The following is a 16,081-nucleotide window of genomic DNA, read 5'->3' on the forward strand; positions in this document are numbered from 1 at the left end:
CTCAATGTAGGGTTCGGGAGATGAGAAGAGATAAACCAATAAAATCATATACACTTATAATCTTACAATCCCGGTAGGATTGGGCCTAAACGGGCAATCGGACATCCCTCTCATAATCCAGGACTGCTGGCTCCCAACTGCTCACCTGCCTGCCTTCCTAATTGTCCCTAACCGCATCTGCCTGTCAGCCTGATCACCTCCTAACATCTCCCCTGACAGCCTGATTGATGCCTAACTGCTCTCCTGGCAGCCTGTTTGTCCCTAACTGCCCTCCCCTGCAGGCCTGGCCACCCCTAAATGCCCTCCCCTACAGGCTTGATCACTCCCAACTGCCCTTCTTTGCAAGCTTGGTCCCTCCCAACTGCCCTCCCCTCTTGACCATCTTGTGGGGGCCATCTTGTGTCCACATGGGGGCAGCCATCTTTGACCATATGGGAGCAGCCATCTTGTGTGATGGAGTGATGGTCAATTTGCATATTACCCTTTTATTATATAAGACAGTGGCCTGGTGCACAGGTGGGGGCTGGCTGGTTTGCCCTGAAGGGTGTCCAGATCAAAGTGGGGGTTCCCTTGGGGTGTGGGGGCGGGCCGGGGCAAGGGGTCTGTGGTGGTTTGCAGACCCGCCACACCCCTTGGTGACCCAAGCGAAGGCCTTGATATCTGGGATTTATTTATCTTCTATAATTGAAATCTTGCAGCCTTGAGTGGAGCCTTGGGCCCATCAGAGTGTACAGAAAGTTTGGATTTCTCAATTGCCAGGGAAACCAAGCTTCCTGCTATCTCCGTGGCCTTAGCCATCTTGGTTGAGTAAATTTGCATACTCACTCCTGATTGGCCGGTGGGCATGGCTTGTGGGTGTAGCAAAGTGGTGGTTAATTTGCATACTACTTTTTTATTAGATAGGATGTGCATAGCCATTGGTCACAAACAATAGGGTAATGAAGTCCTAGGGGGAGGAAATGTAGGGGCTAAGAGGAGAAGCAAAGGGGAGGAAATGGGAGATATCTGTAATACTATAAACAATAAAAAATACATTTAAAAAACATAAAAAGTACTAAATCAAAAAAAAAAAGAAAATACATGTGCCACTTTCTTTTTATAAATTATTTTTAAATTTAGTTTTTCTATCATCATTTATCTCCTCTATGTTCTTTTCCACCCTCACCCTGCCCACTGCCCTCCCTATACCTCCCAGGGGCTGGCCTGCTTCTCCCTCTGGTGGGTGGAGCATGGTGTAGCCTGAATTTCAGTTCTCATTGTCTCTTTCTACTTACGAGAATTTTCTGCTTCACAAAAATCACATGCCTTTAAAATGTGGTCCTAAAGACCAAAATAATATCTTGGCAACTGCTTGCCAGTTTCTGTTTTCTAAATATCATAATATTCTTTGCTGTGCCCAGTTCTGAACTCTGAAAGAAAATTGAATAAGTTAAATTGATTAACATTAGAAAGAGCATCAAGATAAAATCAGGAGAAAGGAACTAAAAAGAAACAAAGGTCTTTTGGTGGGAAACACCAGAAAGGTAGAAAAAGGGTGTGAGAGAAGGAAAAGGAGAATAAACTGGAAAAAACACTGACTCTCATAAAGCAGCTTCCTAAAGAGGACATTAGCAAAGTGGGATCATTTGCCAAGGACTGTTTACCGAGGTGTGGACAGAGTGCGTAAGGGTCAGCAGGACTAGTACAAGAATTCTATTCTAAGAGTGTCCAGAGTGTTACCCCTGGACCTGAGGGAAGCAGAACAGAAGAGGGGGAGTCCAAGATCCAGGACCCAGGCTACTTTCCAAGGGGTAGAACCTTCTGTCAGTTGATACAATCACATAGTTTGTTCCAATTGACCTTACAGGAAGATGGGAAGGAAATAGCAACCCAACTTAGCTCTCCTTCTCTCCAGTCTCTGGAAACCACACCTTATTTGTCCAACCCAAAATATGCCTCAGGATAGAGCATCCACACCTCTCATCCTAGCTAGCTAGGAGCAGGGTGGAGTAGGGGTCGGCTGGACAGAAGATATTCCACAGGACTGACTGACGCTTGTTTGCTTACTTGTTTTGGTGGTGATAGCAGGAGTGGAAGGGAGTTAGGACAATGAGGGCACACTGCTGTGTCATCTTGTAAGACACTGTGAGGAACTAAATGAGGACAACTTTCAGGATATCTCATTGTCAGTTAGCTTTCCACTTCTTATCTGACACATACACTCAGCAGCTTAAAACAGCAGAGGTATGAGAGCTCACAGTTTCTATGGTCATGAGTCCTGGCTTGCCTTATCTGGTGCCATGTTCAGGGTTTCTTATAGGGCTGCATTCAAGTATGGGCAGGGGTTGTAATCTTCTCAAGACTTGCCTGGGGGAGCATCTGCTGTCAAGCTCACTCACTTGGCTGTTGGCAGGCTTTGGAGATCCATTTCTAAGGTAACGCACCTAAGTGTTCATGGAACTCAGGCTTTTGCTGCCTGTTGGCTGGCGATATCCCTTTTTGATGCCTGGGCCTTTATACAAGGCTACTCATAACACAACAGCTGGTGTTCCCTGGAGCAAGGCAAAGAGAGACCAGGACATTTTGCAACGTCCTTTTTATTAGAAATGAATCAGTAGGTCTACCCATACCAAAGGGAGTTTATTACAAAAGGGCAAGCAGAGCAGAAGGTAGGGATCAGTGGGGTCACTTTAGAGGTTGTCTAACATCTCTTCTTACTACCCTTTCAAGATGGTTCATCATCTATTGTAGATTACATTAACTTCCTCTCTGTATTAACAATTGAAATTACACCTTTGCTCTGCAGCTCCCATATGCCCCAGGCAGCATCCTCTGTCTCACTTGTTTGTGCCTGCTTCTGAACAAGGAAGATTACTGAATATCCAGTCAATGTGGCACATGCAATATGCACAACATAAATATTATTCTAAATATTAAAAAAAATGTGCAAACAATGTGATGCGATCAAGCCCAACATCTTTCTGACATTCTTAACTTTATTTAAAGTAACATTTAAAGAAATTTAGCATAAATATTAAACTTAAGTGTAAATATTCTATTCGAAATAAAATGTGACAGAAAATAGTTACTTGTGTATATTAATTTCTCTGATTATTTTAGCTGTTTAAACTGACTAATGGTAAATTCTCATAAACCTTTGTTATTTCCCACTCTATCCCTCACAGTGAAGGTACAATGATAGATCTTCAACAGAATATATTCCAGAGCACAAGTAACCCATTGTTCCCATCCTGACTCTGAAAATCTAATATAGACTCTTACCACTCTCTGCTTTTCACTCCTGTTTCTCTGCTGATTATCCTCAATGTAACATGATATTCAGATTATACCATCAGACACCATGTAATAGAAAACAGTGGTGTGAACATACCTGGAAATAAGTCAGCACAGGTGAGTATGGGAGGTCCTAGGCAATAAGGAAAATTCAGGTAGGTATGCCCCATTTAGTCCAGATATCGTAATTTTTATTTTCTCTAATCCAAAATCCTTTTACACTGCTAGGATTTTATATATGTACTAAAGACTAGGTGCACAGATAGTGTACCAGTGGGATCCTTCAGCCACACCTGCAGAGATCAGGCCGAATTGGCTCTTCGACATCCCCCAAGGGGTCCCTGATTGTGAGAGAGCAGTTCTCAGGTGACACACCCAGGAATTGGGCTCCCTCTGGTTCTGGGTGCGTCATCTGAGAACCACAGCTGTCAAGTCACTGCATGGGCCAGGGGCCTATAGTGATTTGAAGGCTGGCCACACTCCCATTGGAGTGAGGGTCCCCACTGGGGTGCCTGACCAGCCTGGGTGAAGGGTTGAGGGCTGTTTTTAGGCTGGCCACACCCCCACCCCCAGCAGGGATCCTCACCCCAATGGTGGCATGGCCAGCCTGGGTGAGGAGCTGAGGGCCATTTGCAGGCCCCTCCCTCAGTGGCCAGCCCGGGTGACCCAAGCCTCCTGCACGTTCAGGCCCACTCCATGGCTGCCATCCATAGACCCTTCCTTCAGTGGCCTGCCAGGGTAGATGGGAGGCTTGGGTCGCCGGGGGTGACCCAAGCCTCCCACTCGCTCTGGCCTGTCCATGGCAACCACCCACAGGCCCCTCTTTTGGCAGCCAACCCAGGTAGGCAGGAAGCTTGGCTTCTTCTGTTGCTGGGGGTGACCCAAGCCTCCCGCCAGCTCCAGCTGGCTCTGTGGCTGCTGCCATCTTTTTCCAGCTATTTTCCTCCTGATTGGCTGTGGGGTGTCCTGGAGATATGATCAATTTACATGCATGTCTATTATTAGTGTAGATAGACTAGAGGCCTGGTGCACAAAATTCATGCATGAGGGGGGGGGGTCTCCTCAGCCCAGCCTTCACTTTCTCCAATCTGAGATCCTTTGGGGAATGTCCAACTGCTGGTCTAGACCAGTAGTAGGACATTCCTTTCACAATCTTGGACTGCTGCCTCCTAATTGTTCAACGCCTGTCTGCCTGGTCGTCTGCCCCTCATTGCCCCTGCATACTGAGCTGGTCACCCCTAATTTCCCCTCCACTGGCCTGGTCTCCCCCAACTACCCTCTTCTGCTGGCCTGGTTGCCCCAAACTGCCCCCCGCCAGACTAGTCACCCCTCACTGCCTCCCTCTGCCAGCCTAATTGTCCCCAGCTGTCCTCCCTGCCAACCTGGTCACTTCTTTCTGCCCTCCCCCTGCTGGCCTGGTCCCAACTTCCTCCCTTGCCTGCCTGGACACCTCTCACACCCCTGCACACACACATACACACACAGCCTGCAGTTCAGTCATTTGGTCATCCCTCACTAACCCCCCTGCTGGCCTGGTTGCCCCATGCAGCCTGCTGCTCAGTCATTTGGTCATCCCTCACTAATCCCCCTGCCAGCCTGGTCGCCCCTTGATGCCTGCTTGTTCAATCATTTGGTTGACCCTCGGGCGGGGTCTGGGTGGCTGGGCAGCCAACATCCAAGGTTTGTCTGTGTCTTGGGCCAGTCCTGGGCAGCTAGGCAGCCACCATCTGAGACTTGCTTGCACCACAGGCTAGCCCTGAGCTGCTGGGGGCTGAGGGGACTGGGCACTGCCATCTTGTGGCTATGAGGTGCCACCATCTTTGAGCGTGTGACAGTCATTTAGCATATTTCCTCCTTATTGGCTGTTGGTACTGCCATCTTTGTGAGGGTATGATGGTCAATTAGCATATTCCCTCTTTATTAGATAGGATGCATTTCCTTCTGCTTATGTATCCTTCTCTCCATATTCACTTGGCCAATTTCTAGTCTCTGCTCACAAATCCTTTCACCAGAAGCTATATCTGGATCATCCAGACTAGGCTAGATATCAGGACATATACTTCCATAGCCCTTTGTCATAATTCTTTGAAGCATCCATCACCATTCTGATCACATGTTTAATGCTAGCCTTCCCCACTAGGTGGTATTCCCCAAGGATATAGGTAAAACATTGTGTTTTTTTTTTGTTTGTTTTTTTTTAATTACTCTACCCCTACTTTTAGCCCAGCTCCTGGAACCTATTGAGTATATAATAAATTTTAGGTGGTTAATTGCATCTGAGTGGCTCAATGATAAAAGCAGTGAATTTCTCATGAACTAGGAATAATCCTAATCAGGACCCTTGTCAAGGTAGAGCCAAGAATGAGTACGAGAAATCCAGTCACAAAGACTAAGATTCAGAAATATGTCCCTAAACACTAAGAAAATTACAAGATTTATTTCACAGTGGAAATATGGTACTGGGTACTCTTGTACAGCAAGTGCTGAGTTCAAAAAAGTGAAATATAAGACACGGACTTAATTTCAAAGGTATCTTAAGTCTAGCTATGTCAGCTATACATTCCAAATAAAAATAAGATCAGTTTCACGCTGAGAAGCCATACTTTCCCACTTATGAGCCGTATTTGTTCCAGAGACGAGGCCAGTTTGGGGACCGAAGTTGGGAGCTTAGTGGGCCAACCAGGGGCCTGAAAAATCGTGTGCAAAGGCATCTAAACTTACAAGGATCTTTTTTGTTGATCACTAATTCTTCCAGTTTCTCTTGTTGCACAGAGGGATAACTATGAAATAACTCCTTAGGGAAATCTCAAAACTCGCCCTCACTTGGCATTCAACTTCCACAGTTCACTTTTCACTGTATGCCCTTTTTCATTTTAGGGTATAAACATTTAGCAAAGTTACTTTTTAGCTTGTTAACCTATCAAATAAGGGTGTACAATGACCTTATGTGATACAGTTGTGCTATATGAATTATACTATTGTGTGCAGAAGGATAGCTTGCTGGTGATGTCAAAAGTGATATGAAACAAACATGGGTTTTCTATCTTTGGGAGAAGGGTGCCCCCATTTAACTGGCACAGAGCATCTAAGCACTCCATGGAAGCCTCATTGAAATTCCCCAACTAATATACTCTAACTTCAAAGTTTCTTTGTTGTTCGAATCAACTACAACATTATCTTGATAACTTTGTTTAATTTCCTTTTCTAAAGCATCTTAAGTTGAAAGAACAAAAAAAGGAAGCAATTTCCCATCAGCATGACTAGACCAATACAGACTAGATAGGAGCTCAATAAAACCATTATCGTTTTTGTAATGAGATTAAATCAGCTCTTGATTGAAGTACACAAGGCACTTTTTGCCAAATTATATTAAGCCCTTGGCAATTGCCACCATTTTAAGGGAAGGGTTATTATTGAAGGCTATTTTCCCATATAACAAATGCTACACTTTGATGAATCCTAAGTGCTTCAAAATATCTCAATGGACATCTTTGAGAAATGGATCACTTTGCCAGTGGTAGGGTAGTTGGTTGTTAATTTTCCTGTAAGCTTTATATAGGGTTGTTAGTTTTTTAAACTGAAACACTACTAAACCAACCCTGTGCCTGTTCCAGTCATTTCCTAAATATCAGGCAGTCCTTTCTCCCTCAGATTCCCCCATTAGCCAGACAATACTCTGTTTTTCAGACACGATATCCATGTTCTATGGAATCCAGATTTTTCTTCAAACCAGGAATAATTTAATAGTTATTACTATTTTTAAATAACAATAAGTCTTCTTATATGAGAAGCACATATATTTCCCTGTTAGTGCCTATTTTTATTTCTGTAAATGAGATTAATGTCTTAAAATTGTTAAGTTTTACACTCACATCATCTGGTATACAATAAATAAAATTTAGGTTCACTGAAAATTCCATACATCAACAGCATTACAATGTTAGGTAGTATTGTATTTAAAAACAACAACTCACTTTTGTTTCTGTAGAAAATAATGTGATTATTTAAATGAATAATTACTTTATAAGCAACAATTCCTCATCATCTCTTAGTTATATGTTGCACATGGAATCTAACTTGTCAATGACAAAAGTGTTACCTAATTTTAACAGAGGAGATTTTTGAAACTTGGGTATCATGAAACAAATGATTTTTAGACAAATGTAAGTTTGCTTCATGTATCAAAATCTTGAGATAAAAATATTGAACTGAAAACATGAAGAGATGAATGGCTTTTAAGGCAATACTATAGTTTAATGTCCTAGTTACTTCAATTAGAGTTCTTTGTTGGAATTAAGAGGATCACTTTGTGAAGATACGCTCCATTGTGAGAGAGAACGTGAAACATAGATCGCTGTAGAGCTAAGCAACAGCTTTCATTCCTGGCATCAGCTGTGAGTCCACAGCTTTCTGGTGAATATTGCTCTGCTTTCTAATCTGGTATTTCTTTTTCTCTGTGTCAAAGGTTTCACCTTCTTGGAGGCTGGACTTACGAGGCTTTTTCTTGAAGTAACATGAATAAGAAGTGTGGAGATTTTTCAGGTCAATTTTGATGGAGGTAGCAATGACAAATTTCTTTGGGGTTCAACAAAAAGAAACCAAAATGGAGGACCAGATGTTCAATCCCAAGTAGCAAGCTTCTTCAGCTGCTTCAGGAAAACTACGTTTTGGCTCTGTGGTAACCGGTGGGGATGAACAGAAGGGTCCCGGAAATGACACGACCAGTGTTCTCATATGCTGACAAAAGGGTTTTTGCAGTGAGTGAACAGCTTTTTCTTCAGTAGGATAATAACGAGGCAAACTGCCAATCTGAAACACTTGGGTAGCACCATTCTTGTCACCAGTAACTGGCTTGTGACAGTGGCAAGAAACCATCTCCTTTTTCAATCCTGGATTTAACTGCTGAATATCTCCCCGTGCATATGGCTTTCCTTGGATATGGAATACCTGCCAATTTCTTTAATAAAAGATTTCAGCTGTAGTAGGCTATTCTTTCTTGGGCATTTGGGCTTGGGGTAATTCTTAACCTTGCCATTGGCATCAGCCTTTCTTTGCTTCAGGCTTCTCCTTAGTTTCTGTTTTGTTTTGTTATGTAAGTGTTTTTTTTTTTGTTGTTTTTTTTGTTTGTTTGTTTTTTTTTTACCACTATCTTATAAGGCAGAAGAGTACAATACAATTTTTGAAAACATTTTTTTTTATAATTCTTAATATTTAGACATTTAAAGAGTATAATATTAATTAATGGTGTCTATTTAGTTTCTTTTTCCTTAGTAAAAATATGTCAAGCATATTTTATTTAGTTATGTATTGACTCATAGATCCATTTACTTTATGTTCTACACTAGGGGTGTCGAACTCAATCAGAGAAGGGGCCAAAATCTAAAATCCAGCCTAAATTGCGGGCCGAATGGTTTACTGAACAGTCATAAACTGTCATTGTGATGGAAACGCAGCGGAGTGCAGTGATGACAGCGAGGTGCAGGCCACATTGCAAGGCCTGGCAGGACGGATTTGGCCCGCGGGCCTTGTGTTTGACACATGTGTTCTACACAATCAATCTCACATCTTTCTCTTTTTATTAAGAGAATAAAAAAGAAAAGATTAAAAAAAAGGGAAAGGGCATAGGGGGTTTACAAATTAGAAACAGAGATTTTTTTTTTTTTTTTTTACCACCTTTAGTTGCATTTCTTACTATTCAGATCATTAAAATTCTTCACAATGTTTTTGAAACCGACAGTTGTGAGCATACTGTCAGCATTACAAGCAAACATTCAATGTGAGTTTCTATTTTAATATAATCTCGATATGCTCTTTATCATGTACATGCTACATAAATAAGTGGGATTTGATAGGTTTTCTTTTTTCTCTATTTATAAGAAACAGAATTACCAGTGAATGATGAAGTTGAATACACTGCAGAAAACATAGAAAGGGCTTAAAAAATAACTAGTGTTTATAGTACTTGAAAAGTTTGTAATGAAGTTACAGATGGTAAAATTAGTTAATTGACAAAGTTGTTATCACATGGAATTTGCATTTTATTTTTTTAAATGCACTCACAAAAAATAAGCTACATATATAAGATAGTCATGAGATTGGTATTTATACCTGTTATTTATGATAATATATCTAAATATGAATCTTTTTTTCTCCACTTATGTTCTATTCAATGCTCTATACTAATATGTATCCAGAGATTTTAGGACTAGAACTATATAATTAGTATTTTAGTTAACAAAGAAATATTACACAAGCACTTTATTAATCATTATAAGTAAATTGAGGAGAGGACATTTGTCATTGATTGCTGTGCAGATAATTTCTCTTCACACACATTTGTTAAATAACTGTTTTTAAAGAATTAAACTTAATACTAAATATATTATGAACACTAAAAACATAAAGAATAAAAGTTGATATTCAACTTATAGTTAAGAAAATTCTAATAAATATCAACTTTATATAATTACATGCAACCTGAATAAATTCTTTGATACTATGGGAAGGACACTTGAGTGAAACAAAATCTGTTACCAACTTACTTAGAAGGTATTTGATATTTTAAAATGTAGAATTTAAAATTCAAAAATGGCCAAAAACAGTTTGGCTCAGTGGATAGAGTGTTGGCTTGTGGACTGAAAGGTCCTAGGTTCGATTCCGGTCTAGGGCATGTACATTGGTTGCTGGCACATCCCACTGGGTGGTGTACAAGAGGCAGCTGATCGATGTTTCTCTCTCATCGATGTTTCTAACTCTATCCCTCTCTCTTCCTCTCTGTAAAAAATCAATAAAATATATTTAAAAAATAAATAAATAAAATAAAATTCAAAAATAATTCAATTTTAATTTTGTTTTGGAGTCATGAGGAAATGGAGGCCATTTTTATTTTGAATTCCCAGTTCTATAAACTTTGCCTTCAACATATGCTAAAAAAATATTCTCAAATAAATCATCCAGGTAATCCTATCTAATAAAGAGGGAATATACTAATTGACACTCATGCCATTGCAAAAATGGAGGTGCCCACAGTCAATTAGGAGGGAAGATGCTAATTTACTGCCACACCCACAGCCACAAGATGGAGGCACCCAGTCCCCTCAACCCCCAATCACCCAGGGTTGGCCTGAGGAATAGGCAAGCCTTGAATTGCTGTCCATCTGATGCCCGAGGCACAGGCAAGCCTTGGATAGTGGCTGCCCAGCTACTTAGGTCCGCCTGAGGCTCAGATAGCCAGGGCTGGCCAAGGTTTATGCTGCCAGCAGTGGCAGCAGTAGAGTTGTGATGGGGTGTTACCTTCCCCTGTTCACCAGGCTGCCTCCTGCCCCTGAGGGCTGCCAGAGTGAGAGGGGCAGGTTTGGCTGAGAGAACACTGTTCCAGTGCATGAATTTTCATGCACCAGGCCTCTAGTTTATGAAGAAAATCTTTAAAGGACAGAGGCTTACCAGGTATGCAGCCTGAAGAAAGACAGTGTGGCACAATGGAAAGCACTGCAGACTTTGACCATAGGGGCAAATTTTTGCCCTGACCCTTAGCAGACGCGTGCATTTGTGAAGGTGAGACAAACACAGAGTTGCAAAGTCAGCCTCATTTTTGGCTTATTTTGTTCTGATAGCTCTACTTAATGATAGAATGTGTGCAAAGCATTTTTCTATTTGGTGCTAATCCATTTGGTGAAGCCCAAAGTTTTATATATATATATATATATATATATATATATATATATATATATATATATATATGTGTGTGTGTGTGTGTGTGTGTGTGTGTGTGTGTGTGTGTGTTTTTTTTCTCAAGGGGGCTGGTGGATATTGCACAAATTATAAAATGGAATTGACTTATTGGAAAAGGAGATCAATGTAGGAAAACGGCAATCAAGAAAGGAGAGTAGATCATATATTGACACTTTCATGAAGAGAAAACAAATCAGAAATATGGGCTGTGGTGCTAGATTTATAGTCTTCTTGGGCCAACTGAATTCTATCCTCATGAGATAGATTTCTCTCTGGGTATATAGGTTTCTCTATTTTCTGTGGCATACCATGCACCTTCTTTGTTCTGTTAAAAAAAAATCCTACATCTAACACACCTAATTAAATGTTTCAGTGAAAGTTTTTACACAGTTTTAAACATTAAAATGTTATGATTATAAGCCCTAGCCATTTTGATTCAGTAGATAGAGCATCGGCCTGAAGTAGGGTCCCAGGTTCGATTCTGGCCAAGGGCACATATCTCTGTTGCAGGCTTGATCCCTAGCTCTAATCAGGTGTATGTGGGAGGCAATGGGACATAGTGTCTCTCCCACATTGATATTGCTCTCTCTATATCTCTACCCATCCCTTCCACTCTCTCTAAAAATCAATTGAAAAATATCCTTGGGTGAGGATCGACAACAACAAAAGGGATGATTATAACAATGCCTTCAGGAAAATTATTATAATGGTTGCCATAGCCTTATCTGTTCTCTATAAGACAAGTACCAATAATATTTTAAAAGCAATGTCTTAAATATAGTTCTAATCCATGCTAGCAAAGATTTCTTTTGAATGAAATGGCAATGTTGGGTATAGAGGCAGAACTAAGAAAGAAAACTATAATATGAAGTTATAGAGACCTGACATCTCAAAAAGAGAGGTTGACTCAAGGTATAAGTTTGATTAAAGGAAATTTTCAAAATGCTACAAACAATGCAAATAGCTTTTATCAGTAAAATACAACATAACCCAAAACTTTAAAAGTTCTTCATTTAATTAGTTGGGGAGTAGAAGTAGTAGTCAAATATGATGGCTTACCAAAAATGTTGTAGGATTTGTTAATTTTCTTATATGTGAGTTTAGCCCAGAAGTTAAGTCTAATTACTATTAAATTGGCAGAATATTTTTACCTTGAAAATAATCTAGCAAATTGAAACCAATAAAATTGCATATTGGGGTTGCAATTTGATTCTGCCCATAATGGAGTTATAAGACAGAGTTATATTTCAATAAATAACATGGGTTATCAATAAGGAAATCACTATATTGAACTCAAAGCATTGTTACATTTGGCAAAAATGTTTTCTTAAATTTTAGGGGCATTATTTTTTAGGTCATTTGGTCCTTTTGGAAAACTATAATTTATCAGCAGCTTGTTTAACAATCAAGTAAATTGTCACATACATATTTGATAAAGCCATTTTGCTTATGAAGAGAGTTACTCTTTTCCATTCATCACATTTGCTTCTGAGAGTCATTTCCATTTCTTTTAATTATACTTGTGTTTCTCCCCACCCCCACCTCCTTCTCTTTGGTGATTGTTAGTTGCTTTTAATATGATTTCAGAATTGTAAATGGCTCAGCATCTTAGTGAATTTCTGAGGTTTTTCCAATGGAGTAAAAGGGTGAAGTGGAGAGTGGCATTTCTTGCTAACAGGTTTTCATTAAAGGGGGTACTGACTTTATGCAAATTTTTCCTGAAAGCATAGTTTACAGAATGTGGATTTCATCGATACTATTAATGTATCTGTGCTTGAACTAATATTTTCTTAAGATCCATATAGCTGTATTAGCATGCTGCTTTTACTGTTATTATTCACACTGCTATTAAGAGCAGAGAATGCTGGCTACAGATCTCCATTACAATTTTAATGGTGGCAAACTCAAATGTTAACAGGGTGAGGCAGGTAATGTAAGGGGTGAAAATGGCTCATTGTAAAAGCAATAATGAACAAAGCCTGTCTCTGGGTCAACTACAATCAGCAGATATCCGTCTGCAACCCTTGCTTTAGAGATCCGTTTGTTAAAGATTGATGAAGTAACACAAACCAAACCAGGCCAGTGTTTGTGGCAAGGTTGAAGCATAGGAGGTTAAACTATTTCATTGACGACTGACTTTGTGGCTGTAAGATCATAATAGTCATAAGAGGCCTCACTTAGAGGGCCCCACATTTGGTTTAACGGTCTGCTGTTGTGATCTTGAAGTTGTTAACTATTTTTGGACAAGTGATTGATTCATTTAACTAGAGTGCAGTAATTTACATAGCTGGTCCTGATTTCATTCAAGGTAACATTTGAAGATGTTTTTCTCCTGAATGAGTTAATATACCTCTCTGCCAACTTAATTAATTACTGGGGAATGTTAGAAATAGAGGGATCAGAATGTTGTCATTTGCTCAACTTGGATTCTTTTGTGGATTTGAATGTACCCTTTTTCTTTCTCTCTGGATACTACCTGCATTACCTGTCTGCCAATAGGAAGCTAGTGCCTGATTTTTCACACAGACTAAGGCAGACAGTCAACAGTTCCAGCTTCAAAATTATGTGCTTGATTTGCTACAAGACTTATGTGTTTTCCAAAGATAGACTAGAGACTTTCTTTCTTTGAATTAAATATATAACAACAGAAAAGATTTTAAAAAATAGTTCAGTGATCATGATTTTGACAAACATGGCTGTTCCTCATCTTGGTTGTTTCTTGCTTGTATGGGACATAAATTATCATTTACATTTGTCATTAGAATTGGCCATAAGTAGTGATTTACACTCAATATCTGCTTTTAGAGTCATTTTTTCTGCAACTCTGGAGTAAAGTACAGCACAGACTTCTCTGGTGTTCACTAAAAAGCCATCTAACCTTTTTGTAGTTCCCTGGACACCTGTAATCCACCAATTTCCAGCTCATAGAAAAAAGTATGAGCATTTAACTTTGAATCTTGGGAGCAGAAGTCATAGCTGGATTTATTTATTTATTTTTTTCACCCATCAATGTTCTAGATTTATATCCACTTTCCTGTTACATTGCATGCCAGCCCTCATTCCTCTGCTGTTGTGCAGGTATGACTGAGTACTTTCTCGTGCCACTGAATAGGGCATCATTTGTCTTGAGTTCTACAGGCTGGCTGCATACATGGCAGCACACGGTGACAGTAATTTGCACTGATCTGCCCCCACTGCTAGTCCTGCTGCTACAAATAGCAATTGATTATTATGCTGTAGTGTTATTGACTGTCACTATGAACACAAGCTTTATTTCATTTTTAAAGTAACACGCTGCAGATTTGTTTAGTATAAGAGCAAAACAGAGAAACATTTCTTTCTAAGAATTATTTACAGTCACAAATATAACTTTAAATTCTGACCATAAAACATTTACTTTACTTTAAATCACAGTAAATAAGAACTTTATTGTGGCTTTTATTTTAAGTTAATGTAAATAAATAATTTCTAAAGGCCATAAGAAAATCAGTATAAAACTGAAATATTTTTTTATATTCCCAGTTTCAGGAGAGATAGGCACAGAAAATGACTATATCCTTTTTTTTTTTTTTTCCCATTCCCACCCTCACCTGTAAATGCTTTCTCTGTTATAAAATAATTGAAATTCTATTTCATACATATGTGTTTCTTGACCTATCTGATATCCTAAAAGTCTCCATTTTTCCAGGGTCTTACAATATTTCACCATTTTTACATCCCCCTAAACAAACTGAAAAGTATCTTGCATTTAAAACTACAATTACGAAGATTTGTAGAGTTAATATTTATTAATATTATATAGGTGGCAGGTATATTTTAATTTATGAATGTGTTTCTTCCTAAACTGCAAATTTAACTTTCTAAATCTTTTAAAGCACAACATTAGTAGGTAGCAACACTGATATATTTTATTATGCTATGCCATCATGAGTTTTAACATATTTGACTTCTTCAGCAAATATACTATTTCTGTCTCAACTAATGGATTTAAGTTGTATGTAACACAGAGTTTAGAAAACAAACATAAAAAACAAAACTGTACAAAAACCTCAAAGACTGAATGCACCTAGTGCCTCTGAACAGCTCTCTGCCCTCTGAAGAAGAAGTAGAGTTCAAGATGAAATGAGCCATCAAACTCTCCAACATCATTCCTGTATGGCACCACCAGTAGGTAGGTCCCTATAATTGGGACAGTAAGAGTCTTAGAGATCTCACCTTGCCATTTAATTTGGATTTTTTGATACATTTTTCTTCAAATATTTTATTTTATTAAGAAAAGAAAAGATTTTAATCTAATCACAGGTAACTTAAAAAGAACTCAATAACTTTTGGAAAGGCAACTTATTCCCCTTTTGAAGTATATTGTTGAAAGGATGACTCAGCTATTAGTGGTTAAAAAATGATTTCACCTTCCCTCACCTTGAGAGTGCCCGGGGTCTAAAATTCTCCCAGAGGCAATTTTAAAACATATATGTGTGTACTAAAATTGATGTTATCTAGAGATAATTTAATTTTTTCTCTGTACTAACGAAGGAGGAAAAGTATGTAGAGGAATTTACAGAATAGCAAGTGGGATAGTCAGTCCTATGCTTGGTTTCAGATTTTAAACTTTGCCCATATTCAACAGTCCTCAAAACCTATTTAGCAGTAGGTAGGTGCAAACCATAAATGATAAGTACAAACAGTGATGGCTTTGGGGTAAAATAAGGCTATCAGGTATTAGTAAAGGAAATTTCCACCAATATTTTAAAATTTGAAACTAACAATGGTCTAAAAGAAAATGGGCAGCTTTTCCAAGAGCCACTGAAACAATACATTAAGTGCAGAATAGTTATCTTTCAAAAGGTGTGTGTGTGTATGTGTGTATATAAAGAAAATGACAGTTATTATTAATTTCAAAGCCATGATATAATACAAATTAATTCTAAACATTATGTATTTATCAATTAGCATTATTTTTTCATCTCTCTCTAACTCCCTGTATTGTTGTAATTCCATCAAATAGTCTTTTGCTTTTTTATGATAACAATCCCTTCACATTTCTTCCTTTCATCTGTATCCTTGTGTGCTATTTGTT

Source organism: Pipistrellus kuhlii, unplaced genomic scaffold, assembly GCF_014108245.1.
Source record: "Pipistrellus kuhlii isolate mPipKuh1 unplaced genomic scaffold, mPipKuh1.p scaffold_m20_p_7, whole genome shotgun sequence".
Lineage (NCBI taxonomy): Eukaryota > Metazoa > Chordata > Mammalia > Chiroptera > Vespertilionidae > Pipistrellus > Pipistrellus kuhlii.